Genomic DNA, 10,094 nt, shown 5'->3' with positions numbered 1-10,094 from the left:
TCTATGCGTGTGGCAATCAAGATGTGTGTAACGTCTGCTTCCAACTCACACTCTCAAACACGTAGATCCCCTGAATGCAGCTCACTTTCCAGTTCACACTCTCAAACACATGGATTCCCTGAATGCAGCTCACTCTCCAGATCCCAATCACCTGAATTCTGATCACCTGTATGCCATTTACACACACTATTTAGTTCAGTTCTTTGCACTCCCATCATTGTGAGGTATTGTTTGTTTTTATACACATTTCTATTTGGTGCGCTGGGTTCCCTCTCCTCAACCTCTTGCCTGATCTCCTGGACTATGTCATTAGCCTTCTCCCTTCCTGTACTGTTGCCTTTTTGGACACCTGTGTATGACCTTCTGCCTGCCCCTGGACCCAGCTACCTGCCTCCTCCTGTGTATGACCTTCTGCCTGCCCCTGGACCAAGCTACCTGCCTCCTCCTGTGTATGAACTTCTGCCTGCCCTTGGACCCAGCTACCTGCCTCCTCCCGTGTATGAACTTCTGCCTGCCCTTGGACCCAGCTACCTGCCTCCTCCTGTGGTCCTTTACAAATAAACACCTGCTGCGCTTGAAACCAGCTCTCTGTCTACCATCTTATTCATGACCGAAGGCACGTGCACAAGATGGAAGTACATGCACAAGATGCATGCATACTAACAGGATAACATGTTTTGGGGCATGTGACAGGTGATAGAAATGTTAACTTCAGTACAGGCACTATAAAAAGTCAGGTAAACAATACTGTCCTGTGGCTATTTTTGTCTCATTTCGAGGAGCTGAAGGACCAACTGCAAACAACCAGTAGAGTAAATTCAAATGAAATGTTATTCAACATTCTAGCTTGTAAGGAAAATGTTCACGATTTTGTAGTGCTTTGTTTGACTGTATACCAAGAAAAGTCTGACTTGTTAGGCAACTCACTAGCTATAAATTAAACAGGACATGTGATGCTCCATACCCGTTGCAGATTGGCTAATGGAAAGCTTTGCAAGGAATTTCACACCTAACCTGTTCTTGGTATTACTTTGTTCTCAATTCGGTAAAAAAGTGTATCTTCTAAATGTCTGTGTCCAGTTGCAGGTGGATCTCCAAAAACCAGAGAATATTTACAACGATATTAAATGCATGTTTTGTATCGACTGACCCAGTACACAAATAAACCAAACAAAATCTCAGATATTGAATTGAAATAGGTATACACAAATTAAAAACAATCACCTTAGGTCACTGGAGGACAGGTTCCTTAGGCCTTGCATAAACTGCAACAACAAAAATACATTGCAGTAGCATAACTTTCAAACAAACATCTTGAATGATTGTATAACTTAAATTAAGAAACACTAAATCAATTCAACCACACCCCAAACATTTATTAAAAAGACTGCATGGCCCTAAAAATGGTCAAAAAGACACCACCCAGTCTGGACACACCTTCAGGTACAAAAGCTCTCATCAGAACTGCTGTAATGCTGCATTCATAACCAAGTGGGAAGGTGGTATATACCACACAAGACCTGGAAAATTTCACTTGGAAACTCAGCTATCATCCCTGAGCGCTGACTTCTCCCACATGCTGACGTCAGCTACTACAGAAACGACCTCGATAAGAGTATTTTCGGCAGTTAAATGTCACAAAACATAATTTATAAAAATGTATTAATATATTTTTGCATATAATTTGTTAACAAGTGTGATAGCTGTACTTTTAGTTCATGGTTGACGGAGCTTGTTGCCATTAGCCAATCTGTGTTTCTCAATGAGTTCAAAGCACAAGAATGCTTCCAATTGGTATTTACGACATCACAACTGGTAATTTCCATCTTCTTCCTTGGTTATGAACACAGCATAAGCATTGAGCTGTAAAAGAGGCTGTAAGGGGCATGCTTTTATACTTAGCTGTTCCACGCTAATTAGTCTCATCAGAAATAGTGACAAAAACAAAGGTTCCCATCCTTTCATATTTAAGCAATTGAATGTGTCATTATATTGAATTACTACAGTACAACTCCAAATAGTATATAAAGAGATTAAAACCAGATGCAAGTTAATCCACAATACATTCAATCAATCATCAACAGTTGTCAGTGTTTATAAAGAAACCCAGCCTAAAACCCCACAGAGCAAGCAATGTAGAAGCATAGTGGCTATGAAAAACTCCCTAGAAAGGCAGGAACCTAGGAAGAAATCCAGATCGTTCTTCAAGATGTAGACGCAGGGTCAAATAATAATCATGGTAGTTATAGAGGGTGCAACAGGTCAGCACCTCAGGATTAAATGTCACTTGGATTTTCATAGCTGAGCATTCAGAGGTCGAGAGAGTGGGTTGAAACAGCAGGTCTGGGATAAGGTAGCACGACCAGTGAACAGTTTGGGGTTTCATAGCCACAGGCAGAAGAGCACAAACTGGATCAGCAGTACGACCAGGGGGACTGGGAACGGGATAACTAGGAGTTGTCAGGCCAGGTATTCCTGAAGCAAGACTGGAGAATTACACCAGATAGGCCAGACTGACCCTAGCCCCATGGCACATAGACTATTGTCCGGGGGTATCATCGGATGGGGCCACAGTGTCTCCTGACCCCTCCTGTCTCAGCCTCCAGTATTTATGCTGTAGTAGTTTATGTGTCAGGGGGCTAGGGTCAGTTTGTTATCTGGAGTACTTCTCCTGTCTTATCCGGTGTCCTGTGTGAATTTAAATATGCTCTCTCTAATTCTCTCTTTCTCTCTGTCGGAGGACCTGAGCCCTAGGACCATGCCTCAGGACTACCTGGCATGATGACTCATTGATGTCCCCAGTCCACCTGGCCGTGCTGCTGCTCCAGTTTCAACTGTTCTGCCTGCGGCTATGAAATCCTGACCTGTTCACCGGACGTGCTACCTGTCCCAGACCTGCTGTTTTCAACTCTCTAGAGGCAGCAGGAGTGGTAGAGATACTCTTATTGCTTGGCTATGAAAAGCCAACTGACATTTACTCCTGAGGTGCTGTCTTGCTGCACCCTCAACAACTACTGTGATTATTATTATTTGACCATGCTGGTCATTTATGAACATTTGAACATCTTGGCCATGTTCTGTTATAATCTCCACCCGGCACAGCCAGAAGACCGGCCACCCGGCCACCCCTCATAGTCTGGTTCCTTTGGCCTTTCTAGGGAGTTTTGTCCTAGCCACCGTGCTTCTACACCTGCATTGCTTGCTGTTTGGGGTTTTAGGCTGGGTTTCTGTACAGCACTTTGAGATATCAGCTGATGTACGAAGGGCTATATAAATAAATTTGATTTGATTTTGATTTGACTATTGCAGAATAGATACTGGAGACAGACGGGGGGGGGGGGGGGACACTGGCCCTGTCCAAAGTTATCCCCTAGACAGGGCCAACCAGGCAGGATATAACCTCTCCTACTTTGCCAAAGAAAAGTCCCCCCACCACCAAAGGGATAAACAGACCACTAACTTACTTCCCTGAGACAAGGCAAAGTATAGCCCACGAAGATCTCCCCCACCGCTCAAGCAAAAGGGGGCACACTCAATCTACTCAAGCCCGGTATAGCGAAAAAAGCAAAAAAGCAATAGGGTAAGACAGAGAATCCCAATGCTTTTCTTTCAGAAACAAGAACATTTCTAAGTGACCTCAACATTTTGAACAGTAGTGTACATACCTACTTCAAATACCTCATACCCCTGCACATTGATCTGGTACTGGTACTCCCAGTATATAACCCCAGTATATAGCTCCATATATAGTATTTATTCCTCTCTTGTTACTATTTTTTATTTTATTATTATTTTATAACTCTGCATGATTGGGAAGGGCTCGTAAGCAAGCATTTCACGGTAAAGTCGACACCCAATTTATTCGGCGCTTGTGACAAATATTATAATTTTAAAAATTAAACCCACCCCCTCCTCCCCCACACATCTGGGGGACACAACTATTATTATTACGTGTTTAATTTATTAGTCTTAATATCTGTTTCTGTATAATTTTTGTTGTTACAAGGAGATGTCTTTTTTTTGTATTTCGGGGGGGGGGGTATTTCTTTCCTTGTCTTTCATCCTCCCAAAAAATCAGTCGTAGGCAAATAATACCATTGACAGCCATTACGAATAACCTTCACACCGTAGGGAAGTGGGAGCTAAAGTTTCATGGTCCCCCAGAATTCCCGTCACACCCCACCCAGCCCACTACCTCTACCTTGATGTGGTGGACACAAGCAATAACCTAACAAACTAAGAAAGGATATAAAAAGGAATTACATACAAAAAAATGAACAACCATAATAAATACAACTCATCAAACAAAAACAAACAATAACTAGAATTGTCTTATTACTGGCGATCTGGAGCACCTTTCCTTTGTATATGAATGTGTATATGAGTTTGGTCCCACTTATCAGTAAAAATGTTAGACCTCCCACTGTCTTTTGCAATCCATGATTTTAGTGTATAATAGTGTTGACAGTTATTTTGAAAGAATCCAATACTAGCATATTACTTTTCTGAGTTTTAAAAATGAAAACCTTTCCCAGCAAAATCAAGAGATTGTATATCGTGTTGCGTCTGTCCCTTAAAAGTCACCCATTATAAATGTTTGTGGAGAGATAACAAAATCGGGTAAAACAGGAAGTAACCCCACTTGTACATTTGACCAAAAGGGAGCCACTATGGGGCAATAACTGAAAATATTTAACAAATCCTCCACTTCCACACAACAAAATGTCACAAAGGCGATTCGTTGATGCCCTGTAGCTGTAACATATTTGTAGTTGCCAGAAATGTGTACAATATCTTCCACTGAAACATTTGGATTGTGGAGTGTGTTGTTTTCTAAATCAAACCAACAACTTGTTTCCAAGCGATGGGGGAGTATCAAACTGTTCTTCCCAGTAAAAGTGGATTTTGAGTGGGATGGCAACCAATTGGTTGTTTTCCAAATGAAAATGGTACATAATTATTTATTTTATCTCTAGTTAACCATCTGTGAGATTTAATGTGAGGTCTACAAACAAACAGTTTCTCCTTTCTTTCCCTTAACTTTTTCTACTATTTTGTTGGAATTTCTGCCAGTAAGTGATTGTAATTATGATTTGTACATATTGTATGTTCCCATACCTTGTGCACAGTGTTTCAAACCAAATACAATTCCCATTGCTATCAATGATATCGATCTAATTTGATTTGAAGCCACTTTATAATGACATCAAATGGCTGAAAGGCAAATGTAATACATTCAAATGTTCTCTCCGAGTTTGCCAAAAGTAGCAACACCTGTGCTTTTCATCTCTTGGGTCATCAGAGCAACAGAGTCTCTCACATCACCATCAATCCACAGCTGTCTGCACCACAGAACTGACTACATTAGTTTTCCCCAACTGTTTACAAACTAAAACTGGCCCATGAGGCACAATGACCCAGACCTGTAACTCATTTAGCAGAACCATACACCGAATCTGCAATACTACTGGCACGTTTTGCTTTACACTCAGATTGAAATTGTATAACAAACATTTTGTCACGTTCTGACCTTTATTTCCTTTGTTTTGTATTTATTTAGTATGGTCAGGGCGTGAGTTGGGTGGGCAGTCTATGTTTGTTTTTCTAGGTTTTGGGTATATCTATGTTTCGGCCTAGTATGGTTCTCAATCAGAGGCAGGTGTCAGTAGTTGTCTCTGATTGAGAATCATACTTAGGTAGCCTGGGTTTCACTGTGTATTTGTGGGTGATTGTTCCTGTCTCTGTGTTTTGCACCAAATAGGGCTGTTTTGGGTTTTCACGGTTCTTGTTTTGGTATTCAGTTGTTCATGTGTAAATTTACGTATTAAAAGAACCATGGACATTTACCACGCCGCATATTGGTCCTCTGATCCTTTTCGCCTCTCCTCTTCGGAAGAAGAGGAGGAAATCCCTTACAGAATCACCCACCACAACAGAACCAAGCGGCGTGGTAACGGGCAACAGCAAAAGCAGCAGCAGGAGAAGCAACAGAGGCAGCAGCAGCAGGAGCAGCAGCAGCAGTGGGAGAGGCTGCACTACTTGGAGAAATGGACTTGGGAGGAGATTCTAGACGGGAAAGGACCCTGGGCAGAGCCAGGGGAATATTGCCGCCCCAAAGCCGAGCTGGAGGCAGCAAAAGCAGAGAGGCGGCATTATGAGGAGCTAGCACGGCAGAGCGGATGGAAGCCCGAGAGTCAGCCCCAAATTTTTTTGGGGGGGGAGGCACACAGGAAGTGTGGCTAAGCCAGGTAGGAGACCTGCGCCAACTTCCTGTGCTCACCGGGGGGCGAGAGAGACCGGGCAGGCACCGTGTTATGCGGTGGCCCGCACGGTGTCCCCAGTGCGGGTGCATAGCCCGGTGCGGTACATTCCAGCTCCGCGTATCGGCCGGGCCAGAGTGAGCATTGAGCCAAGTGCCATGAAGGCTTACATGGCACCAGCCTTGCGCACGGTGTCCCCGGTTCGCCTGCATAGCCCAGTACGGGCTATTCCACCTCGCCGCACTGGCAGGGCGACCGGGAGCATTCAACCGGGTAAGGTTGGGCAGGCTCGGTGCTCAAGAGCTCCAGTGCGCCTGTACGGTCCGGTCTATCCGGTACCACCTCCACGCACCAGCCCTCCGGTGGCAGCCCCCCGCACCAGGCTGTCTCTCCGTCTCATCCCTACAGGTGCTCCCTCCTCTCCAGCGCAGCCGGAGTCTCCCGGCTGTTCGGTGCTGCCAGAGCTCCCGCCCCTCAGTCGAGAGGCGCAAGAGCCCCTCATTCCAGAGGCGCCAGAGCTCCTTAGTCCAGCGCTGCCAGAGCTTTCCTCTCCAGCGTTGCCGGTGCTTCCCGTCTGCCCAGCGCCATCTGAGCTACCCGTCTCTCCAGCGTTGCCGGAGCCTCCCGTCTGCCCAACGCCGCCTGAGCCGCCCGTCTACCCAGCGCCGCCTGAGCCGCCCGTCTGCCCAGCGCCGCCTGAGTCGCCCGTCTGCCCAGCGCCGCCTGAGCCGCCCGTCTGCCCAGCGCCGCCTGAGCCGCCCGTCTGCCCAGCGCCGCCTGAGCCGCCCGTCTGCCCAGCGCCGCCTGAGCCGCCCGTCTGCCCAGCGCCGCCTGAGCCGCCCGTCTGCCCAGCGCCGCCTGAGCCGCCCGTCTGCCCAGCGCCGCCTGAGCCGCCCGTCTGCCCAGCGCCGCCTGAGCCGCCCGTCTGCCCAGCGCCGCCAGTGCCGCCCGTCTGCCCAGCGCCGCCAGTGCCGCCCGTCTGCCCAGCGCAGCCAGTGCCGCCAGTCTGCCCAGCGCCGCCAGTGCCGCCCGTCTGCCCAGCGCCGCCTGAGCCGCCCGTCTGCCCAGCGCCGCCAGTGCCGCCAGTCAGCCAGGGGCCGCCAGTGCCGCCAGTCAGCCAGGGGCCGCCAGTCAGCCAGGGGCCGCCAGAGCCCCTCAGCCCAGAGGCGCCAGAGCCCCTCAGCCCAGAGGCGCCAGAGCCCCTCAGCCCCGAGCAGCCGCCCCTCAGCCCCGAGCAGCCGCCCCTCTGTCCCGAGCAGCTGCCCCTCTGTCCAGTGGGGTCATTGAGAGGGGTTGCCATGGTTAGAGACCCACGGAGGCGGACAATGAGGCGGACTAAGACAATAGTGAAGTGGGGTCCGCGTCCCGCGCCAGAGCCGCCACCGCGGACAGACGCCCATCCAGACCCTCCCCTATAGGTCAAGGTTTTGCGGCCGGAGTCCGCACCTTTGGGGGGAGGTACTGTCACGTTCTGACCTTTATTTCCTTTGTTTTGTATTTATTTAGTATGGTCAGGGCGTGAGTTGGGTGGGCAGTCTATGTTTGTTTTTCTAGGTTTTGGGTATTTCTATGTTTCGGCCTAGTATGGTTCTCAATCAGAGGCAGGTGTCAGTAGTTGTCTCTGATTGAGAATCATACTTAGGTAGCCTGGGTTTCACTGTGTGTTTGTGGGTGATTGTTCCTGTCTCTGTGTTTTGCACCAGATAGGGCTGTTTTTGGTTTTCCACGTTTATTGTTTTGTAGTGTTCGTGTTTATCGATTTTTATTAAACATGAATCAATACAACCACGCTGCGTTTTGGTCCGCCTCTACTTCACCACAGGAAAACCCTCACAAATTTTGCACAACCTTCACAACTAAAATCTCTTGTGTGCAAATGAAAAGCAACACTGTTCAACAAGCTAAGCTCAATTACCAACTGATCAAGACCAAGAACAAGGGCGATGGTGGTGGACCATGTGGTCAACCATGGATTGACCTTGAGAGAGGCTGGACAGAGAGTGCAGCCCAATCTGAACCACTTCACCGTAGCATCCATCATTCGGACATGCCTAAATGAGAATAGGTCCTATGTCTGTAGTACATACTGTACCTATCTACTACTTTTACTAGTTGACAGTAGTACAACATAAAGCACAGTAAAGACTGTAGATTCCAATACATACTGTATGGGGAAACTGTGTCATGTATTACTGTTATGTATGAAATTGGGAGCTATACTACTTTGTCACATGTTTATCTTGTATACTGTATAACTGTAGTGTTTACTGTACTGTAAGCTATTTTGGTTTTATTGAACTGAAAGACAACCACAAAGTGGTGGTAGAACGTGTCTATTTTCAGACGAACAGGAGACTGCCATTGTACAAATGGTAGTTGAAAATTCTGCCATAAAACTGCAGGAAATCAAACAACAGATGATTGAAAATCCTGCCATCTTCCATAACATCAGAGTGAGCTTATCAACCTTAAACACCATCACCGGATGAAGCAAATGCCCAGCGCCGCCTGAGCCACCCGTCTGCCCAGCGCCGCCTGAGCCACCCGTCTGCCCAGCGCCGCCTGAGCCACCCGTCTGCCCAGCGCCGCCTGAGCCACCCGTCTGCCCAGCGCCACCTGAGCCACCTGTCAGAAAATCACAATGTGATCACAATGTGATTTTCTGGATTTTTGTTTAAGATTTCGTTTCTCACAGTTGAAGTGTACCTATGACAAAAATTACAGACTTCTACATGCTTTATAAGTAGGAAACCCTGCAAAATCGGCAGTGTATCATATACTTGTTTTCCCCACTGTATGTACAGTTGAAGTCAGAAGTTTACATACACTTAGGTTGGAGTCATTAAAACTTGTTTTTCAACCATTCCACAAATTTCTTGTTAACAAATTATAGTTTTGGGAAGTCGGTTAGGACATCTACTTTGTGCATGACACAAGTCATTTTTCCAACAATTGTTGTATCACAATTCCAGTGGGTCAGAAGTTTTCATACATTAAGTTGACTGTGCCTTTAAACACCTTGGAAAATTCCAGAAAATGATGTCATGGCTTTAGAAGCTTCTGATAGGGTAATTGACATAATTTGAGTCAATTGGAGGTGTACCTGTGGATGTATTTCAAGGCCTACTTTCAAACTCAGTGCCTCTTTGCTTGACATCATGGGAAAATCAAAAGAAATCAGCCAAGACCTCAGAAAATACTACAAGTCTGGTTTATCCTTGGGAGAAATGTCCAAATGCTTTAAGGTACCACGTTCATCTGTACAAACAATCGTACGCAAGTATAAACACCATGGGACCACGCAGCCATCATACCACTCAGGAAGGAGACGCATTCTGTCTCCTAGAGATGAATGTACTTTGGTGCAAAAAGTGCAAATCAATCCCAGAACAACAGCAAAGGACCTTGTGAAGATGCTGGAGGAAATAGGTACAAAAGTATCTATATCCACAGTAAAACGAGTCCTATATCGACATAACCTGAAAGGCCGCTCAGCAAGGAAGAAGTCACTGCTCCAAAACCGCCATAAAAAAGCCAGACTACGGTTTGCAACTGCACATGGGGACAAAGATCATACTTTTTGGAGAAATGTCCTCTGGTCTGATGAAACAAAAATAGAACTGTTTGGCCATAATGACCATCGTTATGTTTGGAGGAAAAAGTGGGAGACTTGCAATCCGAAGAACACCATCCCAACCGTGAAGCACGGGGGTGGCAGCATCATGTTGTGCGGGTGCCTTGCTGCAGGAGGGACTGGTGCACTTCACAAAATCGATGGAATCATAAGGCGGAAAATGATGTGGATATATTGAAGCAAAATCTCAAGACATCAGT

This window comes from Oncorhynchus mykiss, chromosome 8 (assembly GCF_057628025.1).
Source record: "Oncorhynchus mykiss isolate SJ-2025 chromosome 8, ASM5762802v1, whole genome shotgun sequence".
NCBI lineage: Eukaryota > Metazoa > Chordata > Actinopteri > Salmoniformes > Salmonidae > Oncorhynchus > Oncorhynchus mykiss.
The sequence above is the reverse complement of the archived record's forward strand: the minus strand, read 5'-3'. Positions refer to the sequence as shown.